The following is a 21,890-nucleotide window of genomic DNA, read 5'->3' as shown; positions in this document are numbered from 1 at the left end:
ACCATGAAGGCAGTAGGTTTCATGCAGAATAGAAAGGACTTCCTCCTTGACTCTGAGCTGGCTATCACCCAGGTCTGTTTCATCAAACTTCCATTCCTCACATCTTTAGCCTTGAATACTCAACATGGTCTGAGGCAGAGGGAGAATAAAAACATTTTGCATAACATCTCATCTATATCTGAGACATATTTTCTCCTATGGGGAATTACCAATCTCTAATGGAGTCAAACTTTTATATTCTTAACCTCCAAAGCCAAAATTGCTGCTTAGAACTACCATATCTCAATCAGGAATATTGTTTAGATCATCTGAAGAAGATAAAATAGAGGCTCTGGCTGTGTTGCTCAGTTGGTCAGAGGGAGTTGGTAGAAGCAGTTTTTTGTTGTCATCTCATACAACAAAGTTGTGGGTTCAATCCCTGGTTAGAGCACATACAAGAATCAGCCAGGCCTGGCCTGTGGTGGTGCAGTGGATAAAATGTTGACCTGGAATGCTGAGGTCACTGGTTCGAAACCCTACGCTTGCCTGGTCAAGGCACATATGGGAGTTGATGCTTCCTGCTCCTCCCCTGCTCTCTTTCCCTTCTCTCCTCTCTAAAATTAATAAATAAAATCTTTTTTAAAAATCAACCAGTAAATGCATAAATAAGTAGAACAACAAATTGATATTTCTCACTCTCCCTCTCTTTCAAATAAGTAAGTTTAAAAAATACATAGCCTGACCAGGCGGTGGCACAGTGGATAGAGCGTCGGACTGGGATGTGGAAGACCCAGGTTCGAGACCCTGAGGTCGCCAGCTTGAGCGCGGGCTCATCTGGCTTGAGCAAAAAACTCACCAGCTTGGACCCAGGGTCACTGGCTTGAGCAGGGGGTTGCTCGGTCTGCTGAAGCCCACGGTCAAGGCACATATGAGAGGGCAATCAATGAACAACTAAGGTGTCGCAATGAAAAACTGATAATTGATGCTTCTCATCTCTCTCCGTTCCTGCCTGTCTATCCCTCTCTCTAACTCTGTCTCTGTAAAACACACACACACACACACACACATATTTATACCTAACACTATATATTTAAATATATATATATATACTGCTCACAAAAATTAGGGATATTTCATCACTTCATACGCATTTTGAAGTATCCTCTAATTTTTGTGAGCAGTATATATATATATATATATATGGCCCATTATAAGCAATGGCATTTACTTGAGGAAAAGCCTGAACCAGAATCTTAGATTCTTCAGGGCTTTCTTTGTACAGAAAGATATCACATGTTTTCTTTCATTTTATACATTAGCTAGGATTTAGGTGTTATATATACAGAGACCCTATAGTTATTTTAATTAGAGATATTTCTCATACAAAAGTTCAATCCATTTTGTTGACCCTGATCTAGAAAGTCATCTGATACCAGACTTCCCTGTTTTTCTGTTCTACTACCCTTTGAGTTTTGTTCAGGTCCAGATGGTACAAATTAGTTCACCCTTGTGTTCATATTCCAGTTGTCAGGAAGTGGGGGAGAGGTAGAGAAGGGCATGACCCTTCCCTGTAAGGGAAGTTGTTTACATTACTTTCAGTCACATGCTATTGGTTATATCTTAACTACACGGCCATACCTCTTTGCAATGCTGCTTGGTAGAGGCAGTTTTTATTCTGGGTCAACATGAGTATAGGTGAAATTCAGGGATTCCTTCTTATAGAATGGGAGGAGAAAGACTATTAAGTTAAATAGCAATTTGCCGCACCATGTGTCAGGTTAGATTTTATCACATGACAGCCAAAATGATAACACCATCCCAGGGGTTAGGGCAGTTGACACAACATGGACGAAGCCTCCCATCCAGGAAAGACTATGGGAATTCTCTGTGGTCTGCTATTTCTCTGTACAGAAAAGGCAAGGGTACTTTATCTTGTTTTGATTAAATAAAGCTTAATAGACTAATCGGTTGCTGGTACCTTAGATTATAAGCCAAATTCTAGTTTTGGCATTATATCATAGAATGTCTCAAATTCCTAAAAGGAAAGAAAAGAACATTGAAAAATGACTCTGTTTAATCAACAACATTATTAGTTATCTTAACAAATGTTGCTTCTATTAAATAAATAAAAAAAATATCAGAGTAATAATAAAAACTGAAAATTTCTTAGAGCAAGCTAGGCTATTTAGCAACATTCTAGCGTTTTCTGTGCCTGGATCATTTTTGCTATGTGAATGTAATCTACTTCTCTCCACTCTGTTGAAACCCAGACCATTAGCCACAATAGTCTATTCAAAACTTAGTTTCTTGTGTTCTCTAGGCAACGCATATACTAAAATTGGAAAGATACTGAGAAGATGAGCATTGTCCCTGCACAAGGATGACAGACAAATCTCTGAAGCATCCCATAGTAAAAAACAAACAAAAAACCTCAGTTTCTTGATGCATTCTTATACTGACTTCAGGTTAATCATGTCACATTTTGTGTTTGTGAAAACAAAACAGTTGCCAGAAGATATTTTGAATAATTGCTTTTGTCAAGTATGAGATATAACTTTTATCATAATTTTCATTACAAATACCCATACTTACTTTATTCATTTATTTTATTGATTTTTAGAGAGAAAGGAAGGGAAAGAAACATCAATTTGTTGTTGTACTTATTTATGCATTCATTAGTTGATTCTTGTATGTGCCCTGATTTGGGATTAAACTCATAACTTTGGGTATTCTGAAGACAATTTAACCAATTGAGCTACCTGGCCAGGGCCCCATACTTATTTTAAAAACACATTCAAACAACCTTTGTTTTCATATGGAATCCTAACCTCTACCAGCAAGTGAAGCATAATAATATTTCAGTTGTAGTTGTGTTTCTATTTTTATATAAATATATATAATATACTATGTTATATCAGTATATATTATATAATTATATAATTATATATGTATATAAATATACTATATTCTCCTCATTTTAGCAAGGAGAGAGAAAGAAGGGGGGAGGAGCAGGAAGCACCAACTCCCATATGTGCCTTGACCAAGCAAGCCCAGGGTTTCAAACCAGCAACCTCAGTGTTCCAGGCCGATGCTTTATTCACTGCGCCACCACAAATCTATTTTTATATTAATAAAGGCTATAAGACTCCATTTTCTGTTTCACTTCTATTAAATTTTTTATAAGCTTAAAAACAAAAATTTTAATATATGCCATGACTGGGTTCTTCTCCATATTCTGTACATACACTGCTTGTTTAGTATTACAGTCCCTTTTCTGTCTTTCCTGTATGGCCTTCTCACACACTGGAATTATTCAATGTATTGATTTGTTTACTCTTTATGATATGTTTCCTGCACGAAAATGTGCACTCCATTATGGAGGGACCACGTCTATCTTTTGCACAGTTCCTAACATTTGCCAGGCACAGCATAGGTATATGGGGAAAATATTTTGAACAAAGAAATGTATTTGGTGCTTTCTTGCATTTATACGAGAAACCAGTGCATTTAGAGCTCTCATCTTTCAGGCAATTTTCTAGCTTTGAAGGAGAGCTATTATTAAGCTCTTGCCTGGTTGTCATAGCAACTCTCTGGCCTCCAGAGCTACAGGTTAGTTCTAATGGGCATATTCTGCCAGACTACCAAACACTAAGTATTTTCAATTATGGGATAATGATGCTATTATGAATCACATTTCTCATAGTACATATTTCTCTGTCTTTTATAAAGATGGTGGAGAATTAGAAAGTGAATATGTGCAAACCATTGCAAGCTAAAGGAAATAAAGCAGTAGAAACATATCTCTGTTCCCAACCCTTTCATATCCCTTTAAGTTTTTCACCTTTTCATAAGTGCCTGTGAATTTAGTTGGTTTTTCTGTCCATGTTTTTAAGGAAATTTTGAAAGTTAATTGCTATAAAACAAACTCTGAAGACCTTTGTTACAGCTTGAATATTTTGTCTTTCTTTTCCTTGCTCATTTCTTAAATTTTATGTTAAATCAACAAATGATTATAGTGTTACAAAAGTTGAGATTTGCTTGAAGAAATTCACAAATCAGATACTTCCCTTGCCCTTACATTTTAGTGGCATGAGGTCAGAAGGGTTTTATTAAACTGGATTAGTCATCATAGAAAATTCATTATTATCAGTTCAATAAAACAGGGTGTATCTTGGCCTTTCAACTAGCCTGCTAGCTGCTGGAGATCAAGATGTTGAGCAAGGTCACTTGCTGTGCATGCATCTTTAAACTCTCCCAGTTTTTCAAAGTGTAATAAATGACCTGTTTCAATGTCAGAGATGAAGAGTTCCAGCTTGTTTTCAAATGCAAACACTGCTTGTTGAAGGGATAAGACTGTATCCAGCACCTTGCATTTTCACATTGAGCTGGTTCAGATGTTCAGTCATGTCCACAAGATAGTAGAACTTCAGGAGCCACTCAGTGTTAGCTAACTCAGGATGCTCGACGTTTTTCATTTCAAGAAACGTACAGATTTCGCTCAGATAAGCTGCAAAACGGCTGAGCACCTTCTCTCTGGACAACCAATGCACATTGCTGTGCAGAAGCAGACCAGGATAATTATTCCCAACTTCATCCAGCAGTGTTTTAAACTGGTAATCATTTAAAGCTCAGGCAACAATAAAGTTGACCACCCGAATGACCAGCAACATCACCTCACCAAGCTGCTCGCCACACATCTGAGCACAAAGTGCCTCCTGATGTAGGATGCAGTGAAAACAGGATGAGTCTCTTTTCATGTTCACGAAAAAGCACTACGAATCCTCTGTTTTTCCCCACCATGCATGGAGCACCATCAGTACACACCGAAATAAATTTATCCATCGGTGGATTTTTTTCTTTTTCTTTCTTTCTTTCTTTTTTTTTTTTTTTTTTTTGTGTGTGTGTGTGTGTGTGTGTGTGTGTGTGTATTTTTCCGAAGCTAGAAACGGGGAGAGACAGTCAGACAGACTCCCGCATGCGCCCGACCGGGATCCACCCGGCACGCCCACCAGGGGGCGATGCTCTGCCCCTCCGGGGCATCACTCTGCCTCGACCAGAGCCACTCTAGTGCTGGGGCAGAGGCCAAGGAGCCATCCCCAGCGCCCAGGCCATCTTTGCTTCAATGGAGCCTCAGCTGCGGGAGGGGAAGAGAGAGACAGAGAGGAAGGAGAGGGGGAGGGGTGGAGAAGCAGATGGGCGCTTCTCCTGTGTGCCCTGGCCGGGAATCGAACCCGGGACTTCTGCACTCCAGGCCGACGCTCTACCACTGAGCCAACCGGCCAGGGCAAGGATTTTTTTCTTTAGTGAACTCAGTGAAAGACTTGAATAAATCCTCCCCTCTTGTTGTCTCTTTCATAGGCAAAACAGCAAGACTTTTCTCGCATAGTGTGTCACCCACAGCATACCTTGCAAACACGCTGAACTGGGATAAATGGCTTATGTCTCTTGACTCATCCAAAGCGAGAGAAAAGAATGGTGCTGCATTTATGTCCTTCACTTGTGTTGCCTCAATTTGATTTGCCATCATGATGGTACAATCGTGAATAGTTCTTGCCAACAGAGGCATGTCTTTTATTCATTTGATTATCTTGTCTTTATCTGAAAAGTCATCAAAAAATTCATTGGCCACATCAAGCATGAATGTTTTTACTCCACATCTGTGAATGGCTTTCTGTTTCTCACAATTGCTAAAACACCAGCAAAGCTAGCCGAATTCCAGTCACTTTGTTGGGTCCAAACATGGAGTTGCTGCTGACTAGCTTGCGCTCTGCACAGTAGCTCTTGACATGCTTTCTTCCTGCTGTCCCCCACTGGATATTTCGATGCAAATGTAGTATGGCCTGTATCAAAGTGTTACTTTATATTTGACTGTTTCATTGAGGCAATTTTATCATTGCATATTAGACACACTGCAGAACCTGTTCTCTTCACAAAGGCAAATTCCTCTGTTCATTCCTGCTGAAAAGTACGATACTCCTCATCTTTTTTTTCTTTTAGCCATCTTCTTCGTCAAAAGGGTTTCTGCAATTAGCTAGCTGACTACTTGATTAAAAGGAGGGAAGTTTATTTCCTGACCTCACAACAACCCATGTACGTTAGGCATTATCCAATAAAAATTTGGTGTTGTCCAGGAGGACAGCTGTGATTGGCTTCAGCCACCCGCAACCATGAACATAAGCGGTAGGAAATGAATGGATTGTAATACATGAGAATGTTTTATTTTTTTATTTTCATTTTTTGCATTTCTCTGAAGCTGGGAACGGGGACAGATAGTTAGACATACTCCGCATGCGCCTGACCGGGATCCACCTGGCACGCTCACCAGGGGGCGACGCTCTGCCCACCAGGGGGCGATGCTCTGCCCATCCCGGGCGTCACTCTGTTGCGACCAGAGCCACTCTAGCACCTGGGGCAGAGGCCACAGAGCCATCCCCAGCGCCCAGGCCATCTTTGCTCCAATGGAGCCTCGGCTGTGGGAGGGGAAGAGAAAGACAGAGAGGAAGGAGAGGAGGAGGGGTGGAGAAGCAGATGGGCGCCTCTCCTGTGTGCCCTGGCCGGGAATTGAACCTGGAACTTCTGCACGCCAGGCCGACACTCTACCACTGAGCCAACTGGCCAGGGCCCAGAATGTTTTATATTTTTAATGTTATTTTTTTTTATTAAAGATTTGTCTGTGAGCCAGATGCAGTCATCAAAAGAGCCACATCTGGCTCACGAGCCATAAGTTCCCAACCCCTGCTCTATCCACTGCACCACCACCTGGTCAAGCGAATTGTCTTTTTATTGTTAAGTTTTAAAAATTCTTTCTATATTTTGGATACTGCTGTCTTATCAGATATATGATCTGCAAATATTTTATACCATTCTTTGCATCATGGGCTGAATTGTGTCCCCCCAAATTTATATGTTGAATCCCTTAACTGCCCTTCCAGTATCTCGTTTTATGTCTGAATTTTTAAGATAGGGCCTTGAAAGAAATAATTAAGTGAGAATGAGGCACCCTAGTGAGACAGCTAGTAAGCCAGGACAACTAGAATAGGGAAACTGAAACAGATAGTAAAATGACCAAGCATTTTACAGCCATCTAGTAAATCACAAAATCCTATCTCCTCTAACCAAGGACACTTAAGAATAAAGAGTTTACACTTCTTCTCCCCAACCAGAGGGTGAATAACTTAAATCATCCCACTCAGGGAGATACCGGTAGATAGCAGAAATTCAGTCAGTGCCATTTGTGCCACCACACCCAAGGACAGATGAAGTCAGGAAAATGAATCTCATTTTGATTCATTAGCATAAAGCCGATGAATATTCTATTGAGATCTTCCTCTAAGACCTCCCCTAAACTCCCAGCCTTTAGAACCCTGAAGATGAGAGACCCAGTACACTGCTCTCCTTTTCTGGCACAATGGAGCACACTCATGTCTTTCCCTTTCTCCTCTTCTCCCCACAGGCACATTACCTTTGCCTCTCTTTTCTATGCTCCAAGGGCCCTTCTTTTGTCTCTGTAACTTGTTTCCTGAGCCCTTTTCTTCTCCTGCTCACTTTTAATTTTTTTCCCCTTTTTTTAGCTTTTGTTTATTTATTTTAGTGAAGAGAGAGAAGAAGGGAGGAGCAAGAAGCATTAACTCCCGTATATGCCATGACCAGGCAAGCCCAGGGTTTTAAACCAGCAACCTCAGCATTCCAGGTTGATTTTTTTATCCACTGGTCAGGCTACTGGTGGAATTTTTTATTTATTTATTTATTTATTTTACAGAGACAGAGAGTGAGTCAGAGAGAGGGATAGACAGGGACAGACAGACAGGAACGGAGAGAGATGAGAAGCATCAATCATCAGTTTCTCGTTGCGCGTTGCGACTTCTTAGTTGTTCATTGATTGCTTTCTCACATGTGCCTTGACCATGGGCCTTCAGCAGACCGAGTAACCCCCTGCTGGAGCCAGCGACCTTGGGTCCAAGCTGGTGAGCTCTTTGCTCAAGCCAGATGAGCCGGCGCTCAAGCTGGCGACCTCGGGGTCTCGAACCTGGGTCCTTCTGCATCCCAGTCCGAAGCTCTATCCACTGCGCCACCACCTGGTCAGGCTGGTGGAATTTTTTAAATAAACTTTCTCTTACAATTTGAGTTCTTGACTCTGAATAATATCTTTGCCAAATTTAGAACCAAGGTCCAGGCCCTGGCCAGGTAGCTCAGTTGGTTAGAGCATTATCCCGACATGCTGAGTTTGTAAGTTTTATCCCAAGTCAGGCCACTTATAAGAAACAACCAATGGTTGTTTGTATAAATATGAATGTATAAATCTATAAATATGTGAACCAACAAATTGATGTTTCTGTTTCTTTCTCTCTCTAATTGAAAAGAAAATAACCAAAGTCCATAATACAATATACATCATCCGTATATTGTATTATGTGTTCTCCACTGCAAGTCTCCTTCCATCACCATTTATTCTCCCTATATCCTATACTTTCTGTACTATAGAAAAATAGGAAGCAGTGCACTCTCCCTCTCAGGAGTATGCACATGCCTTTCTCTTTCCCCTCATTTTCTCCCTCTTCTTCCCCCACAGGCATGCAATTCCTAAGCTCTAAGGAACCCCATGAAACTTGATACCAGGGGAGGAATGGGCAAGAGCAGCTCATTCTGGGGTAAGACCTTGAACTCGTCTCCAAAGCCTCATTTTCTCTGACTTCCCAGTGAACCAAAGCAGCCCCTCCTAGGCTTTCCTGCACTTTCTTTATCCTAAACCCTTCTTTGTTTCACTCTCTCCAGCTTTAATAAATGTACTCTCATAAAAAAAGTGGAGCATTTGAGATCTTGCTCCCCACAATATGTCAGTTTTGCTCAAATAAACTCATATAAATTCTTTAATGAATGAAAGAAAGAAAAGAAACAGAGTGTTGGGCAAACAAGTGTGTTAGGCTTGCTCACTTGCACTTTGCCTGATTGGTGCATGAGCACAGTGTGTATAGTCTATGTAAGGCTGCAGGTGCTTGCCCTCAGGGCAACAGATTGTAGATTGCAGAATGCTTGCTGCCATTAGGAGGGGCCATTGTTTGCTTTTGTTTGCCAGAGAAAAGGTTTTCCCCCTTGGCCTGTTTGCCCATCAGCTCTGAGAGAGAGAAGCCATTTTCCTTGCCTGCTTACGTGTCCTTTGTTGTGAAACTAATAAACGGAAGGGCCCACCATTTTCTGACTCCACAGTTCCTTTACAGTCTCCCCAAATTCAATGTGAAACTGTATGGCCACAGCCACTGGCCCTAAGCAAATGTAGGAAGAAAAAAAGGAAGGAAAGAATGAAGGAAGGAAGGAAGGAAGGAAGGAAGGAAGGAAGGAAGGAAGGAAGGAAGGAAGGAAGGAAGAAGGGAGGGAGGGAGGGAGGGAGGGAGGGAGGGAGGGAAGGAAGGAAGGAAGGAAGGAAGGAAGGAAGGAAGGAAGGAAGGAAGGAAGGAGGGAGGAAGAGAGAAAGAAAGAAGAAAGAAAGAAAGAAAGAAAGAAAGAAAGAAAGAAAGAAAAGAAAAGAAAAGAAAAGAAAAGAAAAGAAAAGAAAAGAAAAGAAAAGAAAAGAAAAGAAAAGAAAAGAAAACCCAAGAAACAAAACAAAGAACTGAGGTCCAGCCTGACCAGGCAGTTGTGCAGTGGATAGAGCATTTGACTGGGTGTAAAGCCAGTAGGCAGGGCCACCATCACAGCAGCCCGGCTCATGCAGGTTCGCATTGGATTCGGACAGTCGGTAAAGAAACAACGGAGCCAAAAACTGGTGGGCCACAGTCTTTAATCCTAGCTTGCATCTGGCGGGCAAGTAAAAAACACACACTGGGCTCCAAAACCCAATCACATTCAGTGCTCACAAAGCTACTGACTTATCCGAGTTTCCTAGAATCAAAGGTTTCTAGCTCACCAGACTTACTCACCTCTGTTCCCCATCTCCTTCCTTCTCCTTGGACAAACTGCACAAACTGGCTTCTCACTCAACACTCCGCCATCTTGGCTGCTTCTTCTGGCCTCCTCCACGTGGCCTTTCTCTGCTTTCTGCTGTGATCTCTCTGCTCTCTCATGCTAATTCCAATATACAAAATAGGGAAGTCTCTAATACAAAGTCACTTCTCTGAGGCATGATTGGATTGTACCACCCCACATCAAAAAGGGTGGGAAAGGCTTAATCCCAAAACCAAGCCCCAGGCTACAACAATCCTGCCTGCCCACAGCCTGCCCCCAACACACATTAATATCACCTGGGCGACGGCCTCCACATGGGCAGCGCCATCTTTAACAAAGTGAGCATAATACATTTTATCTGCCCAACACTGGGACACAGAGGACCCAGGCTTGAAACCCTGAGGTTGCCAGCTTGAGCACAGGCTTATCCGGCTTGAACATAGGTTTACCAGAATAAGCATGGGATTATAAACATGACTCCATGGTCACTGGCTTGAGCCCAAAGTTCACTGGCTTGAAGCCTAGGGTTGCTGGTTTGAACCCAAGTTTGCTGGCATGAGCAAGGGGTCACTCACTCTGCTATAGCCCATTGGTCAGGCACATAAGAAAAAACAATCAATGAAACTACGGTGCCACTACAAAGAATTGATGCATCTCATCTCTCTCCCTTCCTGTCTGTCTGTCCCTATCTATACCTCTCTCTGTCTCAGTCACACACAAAAAACAACCAATGTACAACTTTACCAATAACAACTGATGCCATTTTGCCAACATTACCAGTAACACTAGGATGGGCCTAATCTAATTATGTCTATACAGAGAGGAAAGGCCATTTTAAGATACATTAAGATGGTGGCCATCTGCAAGCCAAGAAGAGGAGCCTCAGAAGGAAGCAAACTGGCCAGCAGCTTTATCTTGGACTTCTAGCCTCAAGGAACTATGAGAAAATAAATTTCTGTTATTTAGGCTATTGGGGAAAGAAGTGTATTTAGGTTTGTTCACTTGTATCGATATTTTGCATTGTACTGGGGCAGTGCCGTGTATGTAGTCCAGGGGTAGTCAACCTTTTTATAACTATCACCTACTTCTGTATCTCTGTTAGTAGTAAAATTTTCTAACCACCCACCGGTTCCACAGTAATGGTGATTTATAAAGTAGGGAAGTAACTTTATAAAATTTATAAAGCAGAGTTACAGCAAGTTAAAGCATATAATAATAATTACTTACCAAGTACTTTATGTCGGATTTTTGCTAAGTTTGGCAGAATATATTTTTTTTTACAGGGACAGAGAGAGAGTCAGAGGGAGGGATAGAAAGAGACAGACAGACAGACAGGAACAAAGAGAGATAAGAAGCATCAATCATCAGTTTTTTGTTGCGATACCTTAGTTGTTCGTTGATTGCTTTCTCATATGTGCCTTGACTGCGGGCCTTCAGCAGATTGAGTAACTCCTTGCTCGAGCCAGCGACCTTGGGTCCAAGCTGGTAAGCTTTTTTGCTCAAGCCAGATGATCCCACGCTCAAGCTGGTGACCTCAAGGTCTCGAACCTGGGTCCTCCACATCCCAGTCCGACGCTCTATCCACTGTGCCACCATCTGGTCAGGCATGAATAAATTTTCATAAAACAACTTACTATAGTTAAATCTATCTTTTTATTTATACTTTGGTTGCTCCACTACTGCCCACTATGAAAGCTGGAATGCCCACTAGAGGGCGGTAGGGACCAGGTTGACCACCGCTGGTGTAGGCTGCGGGTGCTTGCTCTCAGGGCAGCAGATTGCAAATTGCGGATTGCCTGCCTACTTGGGAGGGGCATTTGTTTGCTATTGTTTGCTGGAGAAGAGTTTTTCCCCCCAGCCTATTCGGCTGGAGAGTCCAGAAAAATAGAGATAGGGAGTGCTGAGGGGCTTGGGAGCCCTGTCTGCGCAGCCTGTTTTGCTGAAGAATGCCGAGGCTGGTGGGAGCCTGTGAGTCTGGGTTGTGAGTCCAGAGAGGGTCGGGGCTTTGGGGAGCTCTGAGTGAGGGGGAAGTGGTCTTCTCTGACTGTTTGCTCATCCACCGTTAGGAGACTATAATAAACGAAGTGGCCCACCACTTTCTGGCTCCACAGTTCCTTTACCGTCTGCCCGAATCCAGTGGGAACCTGCCTGGCCACGGCCATGGCCCCTGGCCTTACCTAGGCCATTCTGGGTGTAGTAGTTTGCTGTGGCAGCAGACTTCAGTATTGGAAATGGGTTTTATTGTTTCAAATATCTAAAAATGTTGGTGGTGGCAAGAACAAAAAATGGTACCACATGTTAGAACAGTGGGGACAGACCGAACCTTGCTTGATTCAGCAATGTTGGTCAAATAAGTTTGTAAATATGATGTATATGTTTGCTCACTTACAGTTTGCATTGGGTGTGGGGGACAGGCTGTAAGCAGGCAGGGTTGTTATAGCCTTAGTTTTAAAACTAAGCCTTTCCCACCCTAAGTGACTTCGTGTCAGAGACATCCTTGTTTGTATATTGGATTAAAGATTTTGATTTCTACACTATAAAATGGGGCAGAGGAGCCTATGCCAGAGAAAAGCAGAGAAAGGCCACGTGGAAGAGAGGAGAAGCAGCCAAGATGGTGAAGTGCTGAAGGAGAAGCCAGTTTGTGCAGAGAGAAGAAGATGGGGAACAGAGGTGAATAAGGCTGGTGAGGTAGAAATCTTCGATTCTAAGAAACTCGGATAAGTCAGTGGCCTTGGGAGTACTGAATGGAAAAGGAAGTGTTTTCCCACTGTGTGTTTTTCTTGCACGCCAGGATTAAAGCTAATGGCCCACCAGTTCTTGGCTCCGTTGTTTCATTACCATTTGTCCGAATCAAATGCGAACCTGCATGAGCCAGGCGGCTGTGTTGGTGGCTGCGGCCACTGGTCTTACAAGCAACTTCAGTACGTACTTGAATTTTGGCTAGGAAAGAATTCAGTGCTAAGAGGCAAAATAGTAGAAAATCTATTTAGAAAGTCACAGAGGTAAAATATATGGGCTTGCTCTGGCTGAATTGCTTGGTTGGTTAGAGCATCATTCCTAAGCACAGAGGTTGCCAGTTTGATCCCTGGTCAGGGTACATACATACAGGAACAGATAAATGTTCTTGTTTCTCTCTCTCTCTCTCTCTCTCTCTCTCAAATCAATAAATGAAAAAAAGAAAGAAAGAAAGAAATGGGCTTTAAGAAACAAGTTACAAAGGCAGAAGAAGGGGAGCTTAGGAGAAAGGGAAATGCCCCTGTGAGGAAGTGGGAAGGTGAGAGGAAAGCCATGGGTGTGCTTGCCAGGACTGAGGGGGCTGGGTCCTCTGTCCTATGGACTTTTTTTTTTTTTTTCAGAAACTGAGAGAGAGTCAGAGAGAGGGAGAGAGGGATAGATAGGGATAGACAGACAGGAACACAGAGAGATGAGAAGCATCAAGCATTAGTTTTTTGTTGTGACACCTTAGTTGTTCATTGATTGCTTTCTCATATGTGCCTTGACCGTGGGGCTATAGCAGACCAAGTAACCCCTTGCTCAAGCCAGTGACCTTGGGTCTAAGCTGGTGAGCTTTGCTCAAACCAGATGAGCCCGCGCTCAAGCTGGCGACCTCAGGGTCTCGAATCTGCGTCCTCCACATTCCAGTCCGATGCTCTATCCACTGTGCCACCGCCTGGTTAGGCTGTCCTATGGGCTTTTAAGGGTGGATATTTTAGAGGAGTTCCCAGGGGAGGATACCTATTGGCTATTCATCAACTCTCCAGGTGTGTCCTTTTGGGGGTTATTGTCTGCACTGATTGGTTGACACTAAGGCAGGGGGACTAAATAAATGCAGCTGGTCCTGAAGTCAGGTGTGGAGTCACTTGTCTGGTTTTGCTGCTTTTCTGGGCTTGGAGCTGAAACACAACTGAGGCCTGGCCTATCATTCTTGATTTGGTGACCTCCTATACCGGACCCATTGTTCTGTCTCTGCTCTTGTCTGTTTAACTGCCTACCAGAGAACCGGGTAATGAGTAGAGGCTGGAAGAATTTTGAGGCACATGTTAGATAATGCCTAGATTGCATTGAGGAGACCATTAACGAAATACAGACATTAAAGGTGCTGCTTCTGAGGCCTCAGATGGAAATAAAGAACATGTTCTTGGACACTGGAGAAAAGATGACCCTTGTTATAAAGTGACAAAGAACTTAGCCAAGTTATGTTCTAGATTTTTGTGAAAAGTAGAATTTGTGAGTGATGAATTGAGATATTTAGCAAACACTTTGATTTCTAAACAAAGTGTTCACAAGATGTGACATAGTTTCTTCTTGTTGCTTATAGTAAAATGTGAAATCAGAGAGATTAATTGAGGTAAGAAATGTTTTTTAAAAAAAGAACTCAAACTGGAAGATTTGGAAAATTCTCAGCTTATTCTTTTTTTTTTTTTTTTAATTTTTATTTATTTTTTACAGAGACAGAGAGTGAGTCAGAGAGAGGGATAGACAGGGACAGACAGACAGGAATGGAGAGAGATGAGAAGCATCAATCATTAGTTTTTCATTGCGCGCTGCAACACCTTAGTTGTTCATTGATTGCCTTCTCAAACGTGCCTTGACTGCGGGCCTTCAGCAGACTGAGTAACCCCTTGCTGGAGCCAGTGATCTTGGGTTCAAGATGGTCGGATTTTGCCCAAACCGGATGAGCCCACGCTCAAGCTGGCGAGCTTGGGGTCTCGAACCTGGGTCTTCTGCATCCCAGTCTGACGCTCTATCCACTGCGCCACCGCCTGGTCAGGCTCTCAGCTTATTCTTATTGGGGAGAAAAAGTGTGTTCTAGAGAGAACATCAAGAGTATAGCTACAAAATCACTTAATAAGAGATTATGGATGTGGCCCATGAATCTAATCAGCTATTTCAGCAGAAGCCAAGAATAGAGATGTTATACCATCATCTATACCATCATCAATTGCCAGTTTGGCCTAAAAGAAATAGATATTTGAGAAAACAAAGAAAGGCTGTTGGACCCCTGGGATTCTATAGGAAGAAACAACAAAGCTATCCTCTAGCTGTGAGCAGGCCTTATCCTTCAAGAAAAGAAGAGAGTGACTCAGAGATGTGAGGGGCTGTTGCTCCCATCACAAGCACAGAGCATGGCCCTTGAGGTAAAGCTGTTCCTTGGTTCAGCAAGCCGGCCACTCAGGGCCTCAGGGGTGGAGCTTCCTTCCAAGGTGGAGAGAAAAGGGCTGCCACCAGAGTGGGCCTGAGGACAGAGTACCATGACAAAGAATATTATTTTCCAGCCTTAAAATCAGTGGTGGGATTCATCCAGTTCACACCAATCCAGCAGAACCAATACCTAATGTTTTGTTGAGTTCGGCAAGCCAGTTGTTAAAATGGCACTTGTAATCAGGGTTCTCTCTAAGGTGGGCACCTGGGCAGCCGCCCAATGTGGAAATCACAAATTTACATTCCTTACTCTTTTTTAATGTTCATCTGCACAACAGTGTGTTCTAAGCAACCATAGTAATGTTCATTTCATCCATAGGTGAAAAAAATGGCAAGTGAAGATGCCAATCAAGAAGCAATATGGAGCCTGACAAGGTGGTGGCGCAGTGGATAGAGCATCGGACTGGGATGCGGAAGGACCCAGGTTCGAGACCCCGAGGTCGCCAGCTTGAGTGTGGGCTCATCTGGCATGAGCAAAGAGCTCACCAGCTTGGACCCAAGGTCCCTGGCTCCAGCAGGGGGTTACTTGGTCTGCTGAAGGCCCACGGTCAAGGCACATGTGAGAAAGCAATCAATGAACAACTAAGAAGTCGCAATGCGCAAAGAGAAACTGATGATTGATGCTTCTCATCTCTCTCCATTCCTGTCTGTCTGTCCCTGTCTATCTCTGCCTCTGTAAAAAAAAAAAAAAAAAAAAGAAGCAATATGGAGGCCAGTTGGCTCAGTAGTAGAGCGTCGGCCTGGAGTGCAGAAGTCCCGGGTTCGATTCCCGGCCAGGGCACACAGGAGAAGCGCCCATCTGCTTCTCCACCCCTCCCCCTCTCCTTCCTCTCTGTCTCTCTCTTCCCCTTCCGCAGCCGAGGCTCCATTGGAGCAAAGATGGCCCGGGTGCTGGGGATGGCTCCTTGGCCTCTGCTCCAGGCACTGGAGTGGCTCTGGTCGCAACAGAGCGATGCCCCAGAGGGGCAGAGCATCGCCCCCTGATGGGCAGAGCGTCTCCCCCTGGTGGGCGTGCCGGGTGGATCCCGGTCGGGCGCATGCGGGAGTCTGTCTGACTGTCTCTCCCTGTTTCTAGCTTCAGAAAACTACAAAAAAAAAAAAAAAAAAAAAAAAAAAAGAAGAAGAAGCAATATGGCCTGACCAGGTGGTAGTGCAGTGGATAGAGCATCAAACTGAGATGCTGAAGGATTCAGGTTCGAGACCCTGAGGTCACCAGCTTGAGTTCGGGCTCATCTGGTTTGAGCAAAAGCTCACCAGCTTGGACCCAAGGTCGCTGGCTTGAGCAAGGGGTTACTTGGTCTGCTGAAGGCCCATGGTCAAGGCACATATGAGAAAGCAATCAATGAACAACTAAGGTGTCGCAATGAAAAACTAACGATTGATGCTTCTCCTCTCTTGGTTCCTGTCTATCTGTCCCTGTCTATCCCTCTCTCTGTCTCTGTTAAAGAAAGAAAGAAAAAAAAAGAAGCAACATGGAAATATCTCAAATAACAGTTTTATTGTTTTTTTATCAGGTATTATTTGATATTTTTTCATTAATATTTTAAAACTCATAACATAATCTAGTCTTGTGTACCTCTTTTATTCTTACTTAAGTATTAAATGCGTGAAATAATACACTAACTTTTGGTATATTATTATTATTTTTTTCATTTTTCTGAAGCTGGAAACAGGGAGAGACAGTCAGACAGACTCCCACATGCGCCCGACCGGATCCACCCGGTACGCCCACCATGGGGTGTGCTCTGCCCACCAGGGGGCGATGCTCTGCCCATCCTGGGCATCGCCATGTTGCAACCAGAGCCACTCTAGCGCCTGAGGCAGAGGCCACAGAGCCATCCCCAGCGCCCGGGCCATCTTTGCTCCAATGGAGCCTTGGCTACGGGAGGGGAAGAGAGAGACAGAGAGGAAAGCGCGGCGGAGGGGTGGAGAAGCAAATGGGCGCTTCTCCTTTGTGCCCTGGCCGGGAATCGAACCCGGGTCCTCTGCACGCTAGGCCGACGCTCTACCGCTGAGCCAACCGGCCAGGGCTTATTATTTTTTTTATACTAAAAATAGTCATTAGGTTAGAGAACTGGTTGGTAAATTATTCGAATTTCACTACTGCTTATGTAGCAGGAAGCAACCTGACAGAGGATAGACACTCATATAACTTAATCAATAAAGGAAAGAGAATTTAATTTTTTATTTATTTATTCATTTTAGAGAGGAGAGAGAGAGAGAGAGAGAAGAGGGGAGGAGCAGAAAGCATCAACTCCCATATGTGCCTTGACCAGCAAGTGCAGGTTTTGAACCGGCGACCTCAGCATTTCAGGTCGATGCTTTATCCACTGCGCCACCACAGGTCAGGTAAGGAAGGAGAATTTATTAAAGCCAGCGGCACATGTGAGATTGTAGCTCCAAAACATGGGCTCCCCGAAGTTGACTTTCTTACAGGTTATATACCTTTACAGTATCTAAGCAATGTGCAGGTGATTTCTTAGTTTAAGGTTTCCCAGGACTCAAGGAGAGGGGAGGGAGAGTTTCGGTGGGGAAACAAGGGGGAGGAGTTTCCAGATCACTGGCCGTAGTTACATACAGATCCTCTATCGTATTCCTTATGCTGCTCATTAATAATGGCAACAAACACAGACCTATTAAACAAATTTCTAGGAGTAGTAAGACTACTCCTATTAGCATTTTAAACCTACCAAAGGCTACTGGGATTCCATCTGTGCCAAACTTGCATGGGCACGTGTGCCAGTTTTGTCATCGTCTTGTCCAGGTCCTCAGCTGCCTGGCCCTGGTCATCTATTTGCAGGTGAGATTGAATTTCCCACACACTCCTCCTTCTGCTGCTAACAGAAAATCTATTGCCAATCTGCTTTGGTAAATGGTGTTTCTCATCTGAGTTTTCTGATATGCAAGAAGGGCCCTCCTAGTCTCATTGATAATATTTCCAAAACTGCCTGCAATCAGATAATCTGGTTTAACATGTAAATGGGGGTGTGGTACCCCCAAGATCCATCCTCTGCCCAGGTGGCAGGTCCATAGTACATGTATTGGATTATCCACTCTGTGGTCCACTCATCATCTTTCCAGTCTCCTGTCTGGAGTTCTCTTTTTACCCGTTGTAAGGGCTGGGGAGCTGGGGAGCCAAGCAGTTCCCGTTACCAGAGGCAAGAGGAAAAAGGAGGGCTTCATCATACCTATTACACAGCTTCCTTCCCAATTCTTGGGGAGACGGGTATAAGCCCTGTTTCCACAGATCCAGTAAAGTCCACGTGGTGCTCTCCAGTCTCTGGCCCTGCCTGGGTCCCGCCAGGCTCCAGTTAGCTCAGGGAACCTGGCCAACGGATTTCTACACACTACATACTCTGCTTGGAAGTAGCATTATAATACCATTGCCCAAGGCAAGTCAGTTCCCCGACTGATTTAGTCAGATCTCCTCCTCCTCTGGCTAAGCAGTACTGCCCTATGATAGTGTGTTTTAAAACCCATTGGCTGTCCTCAGAGGTGTGGGGGTTCATTACATTTGGCCTCGCCTCTGTGGGCTCCCCACAGCCATCTGTCCCCTGTTAGAGTTCCCCCACATACATAGAAGAGTGACATTTAGGGAATGGGCTATTCCCTCAGCCATCCTGAGGAACAAGTTCTTAGTTGTTGGCAGGAATGGTGGTAGGCATCTAATTGCTTCTTTATAAAAGCACTTATATACTTGGGAGGCTCGAACCAGGTGGTTCTGTATCTGGCCCCAGATGATGAGTTGGGCATAGGGGTTTAAGCCAGCTCCATTAATGCCAAGGGTTAATACCTCATTTTTCCTCCAGTGGGGATCCAGAGGATTGATTATAACTAGCTCTAAGGGATTGCACCCACGGCTAGTACCATTTGACAGGGCTGTTCCTTTCTCAGGTATTCTTCCCTCTTCTTGGAACTGTCCTTTTCTCAGGTTGCCCATAAAACACATGACCAATATACACAGCTGGTTTCATAGGTGAAAACTTTGTGAGCATATATACTTTTCTTCTACCCTGTAGCTTCTCTCCAAGTGGAGAGACTGCAGGTCCGTCCTTCACCCCATGTCGCCTGGCTTATGGCTGCACATGCATCAAAACCCAGTGTGACTTGTCTGGGGTTTCCTTTAACTTTGGTCTGGGCTATTGTTGGTCCTTCCATCCATTTCCCCCTCCTGCTGCTATTTTTATTTCAAATATTGTTGTAGTAGGAGGATCTGTAGGATCATAACAGACATAGGGCTGGTTATCCCCTGGGTCACACACTGAATATTGAGTCTGATTATAGGTACAGGTTCCTCTCTGAGTTCCCTCACACTCATAGAAGCCATAGAAAAGCAAGGTGCTGGAGACCTTTTGGCCTTCCTTGGTGACATGGATACACAGTTCACAGTCCTCTGAGCCTACTTCTCCCTCCCCAGAGTCCCATTATAAAGAGCCCCACGGCAAGGTTCCTCGGGCTTTGGTTATAAGTGAACCAGCCAGCTCCCTGTTTGTGGCTGGAGCAGGGCATGCTGCCCTTCTCAGGATCAATTTACAAGGGTTGGCAGGGTCAGTCTCTGCTGTCCATGAAGGTGTCTCCACTGGGGCCACAGGCTTCAGCTGGCTGTGGTGAATCCAGGCAGGTATGCCTTCTACTTTGGCAGCAGTGGGAGTGATCAGGATCGCGGGGTAGGGTCCCTTCCACCTGAGTCGGAGGGGAGCTGGATTTCAATCCTTGACCTACACCTGGTTTCCTGGGAAAAAAGAATGGACACAGGCAAACAGACGGGTCAGAGCCCTGTCTAGCACCCACTTGGATATGGTACCGGCCACCTTTGCCTAAAGCATTTAATTGCCTATGTAGTTCTGTTTCTCCTAATTCTTGGGGAGTCCCTGGCAAGCTATGTAATATTGGGGGAAGGCCTATGGTATAATACCTCATAAGGTGAATACCCAGTGTTCTTGGAGGGGGTGCACCAAACCTTAAACAATACTAGAGGCAAAGCTTGTATCCATTTAAGACCTGTTTCCTGACATAATTTGTTAAGCCCTAACTTCAGAGTCCTGTTCATGCGTTCCATCTTTCCCGCGTTCTGAGGTCCATGTGAAGCTTCCAGGTGATGTCCAACACTTGAGCGGTTCCTTGTACTACCTTAGCCACAAAGGCCGGGCCGTTGTCGGAGCCTATCCAGAATGGCAGTCCAAACTTTGGAATTACTTCTCTGAGCAATGCCCTTGTTACTTCTCTAGCCTTTTCAGTCAGAGTGGGGTAGGCTTCTACCCATCCTGAATAGGTGCACACTAACACCAACAGGCACTGGTAACCTTGACTTTTGGGCATCTCAGTGAAGTCCACCTGTAGATCCTCAAAGAGGGATGCCCTGTAGGACTGAATACCGGGGCATACTGAAGGTTCTTGTTTCTCATTATTCTGACAGCAGGTTGAGCAGCATAGACTGACTTTCTTGGCTAGAGTTGCCAAGAGAGGAATATAGGAATATCTCCCTAGTAGTGTTTCTGTCTTTCCTTGTCCCAGATGGGTGGCAGCATGCAAAGCCTGGACTACTGCTGGCCCCAACAGGTGAGGAACAACAACTCCACCATCTGGCAGTTGTATCCAGCCAGCCTTTAATTCTCTGCCCCCTCTTTCTCTGTCCAACTTTTCTCTCCCTTTGAATATCTGGGTGCAAGTTCTGGGGCCCACGGGATGAGAGGGGCTATAGTACTCTTGTGATAGGGCAGGGTAGAAGCCCTCTTTGCCTCTGCATCTGCTCTGGATTCACTTCCCTGGGCTTCTACCGTTCCTCCATTCTGGTGTCCTCAGCAGTGGGTCACTGCTACCTGTTTTGGCTTCCAGACTGCTTCCAGCAGCTGGAAAATTTCTCTTGGGTATTTAAGTTCTTTGACACTAGCAGCTAAGAGTCCTCTCTCTTTGTAAATTGCCCCATGCACTTGGAGAGTGAGAAAGGCAAAACGGGAATCTGTAAAGATAGTCACTCTTTTTCTTTCACTGAGCTCTAAGGCTCGAGTCAGGGCAATCAGTTCTGCCCACTGAGCAGAAGTGCCTTGGGGTAGAGGCTGTGCCTCTATAGTCTCTGTTAGAGTCACTACTGCATGTGGCACCTGCACTTTTAGGTCTTGTCCTAAAGTTAGTTTGTCTGCCTCTTGTACTAGCATGGCAGTGGCTGCTAGGGCTCTTAAGTATGGTAGCTTACCCTTTGCAACTCCATCTCGTTGCCTGGAGAGGTAAGCAAGCTACTGGTCTAGGCCATGACTCCAAATCCTGGGTTAATACACCCACTGCTGTTTTGCTCCTCTCTGAGACATACAGCACAAAAGGTTTTGCTAGGTTTGGAAGACCTAGTGCTGGGACAACTTGTAATTCCTTTTTAAGAGTCTGAAAGGCACAGTCCTGTTCTGGCCCCCAGTCCATGGGCTCCTTTTCTCCCCCCTTTGTGACTTCATAGAGGGGTGTGGCAAGTACTGCAAAGTTGGGGATCCACAAACTGCAGAATCCTACTGCACCCAGGAACTAACTTGTCTCCTCATGGTGGGGATTGGGATGTTCTTAATAACCTGTTTTCATTCTACCCCTAGCCTCCTTTCCCCCGGTTTGAGAATAAATCCCAAGTATTTTACTTGCCTTTGGCAGGCCTGGGCCTTCTTCTTTGAGACCTTGTACCCATTCTTCTCTAGGTGATGTAGAAGCTCGTCTGTTTTTTGAGCACATCCTTGGAGTCTCATGACCTAGCAACAGGTCATGTATGTACTGAAGGAGGACACACTCCATGT

General features: G+C 44.4%; 2 non-coding genes across 2 annotated transcripts; one reads left to right on the top strand and one right to left on the bottom strand.

The window, feature by feature from the left end:
• Nucleotides 1–2,288: 2,288 nt before the first annotated feature.
• Nucleotides 2,289–2,394, top strand: LOC136309746 (U6 spliceosomal RNA). The gene has a single exon (XR_010726396.1). It is a non-coding gene; the product is annotated as a U6 spliceosomal RNA (small nuclear RNA).
• Nucleotides 2,395–5,189: 2,795 nt separating this feature from the next.
• TRNAS-GGA (transfer RNA serine (anticodon GGA)) lies at nt 5,190–5,265 on the bottom strand. The gene has a single exon. It is a non-coding gene; the product is annotated as a tRNA-Ser (tRNA).
• Between the last annotated feature and the right edge of the window lie 16,625 nt (nt 5,266–21,890).

The sequence above is a fragment of the Saccopteryx bilineata genome, chromosome 6, assembly GCF_036850765.1.
Source record: "Saccopteryx bilineata isolate mSacBil1 chromosome 6, mSacBil1_pri_phased_curated, whole genome shotgun sequence".
Classification (NCBI taxonomy): domain Eukaryota; kingdom Metazoa; phylum Chordata; class Mammalia; order Chiroptera; family Emballonuridae; genus Saccopteryx; species Saccopteryx bilineata.
Note: the sequence above shows the minus strand (reverse complement) of the source record. Positions and strands in the feature narration are given on the sequence as shown.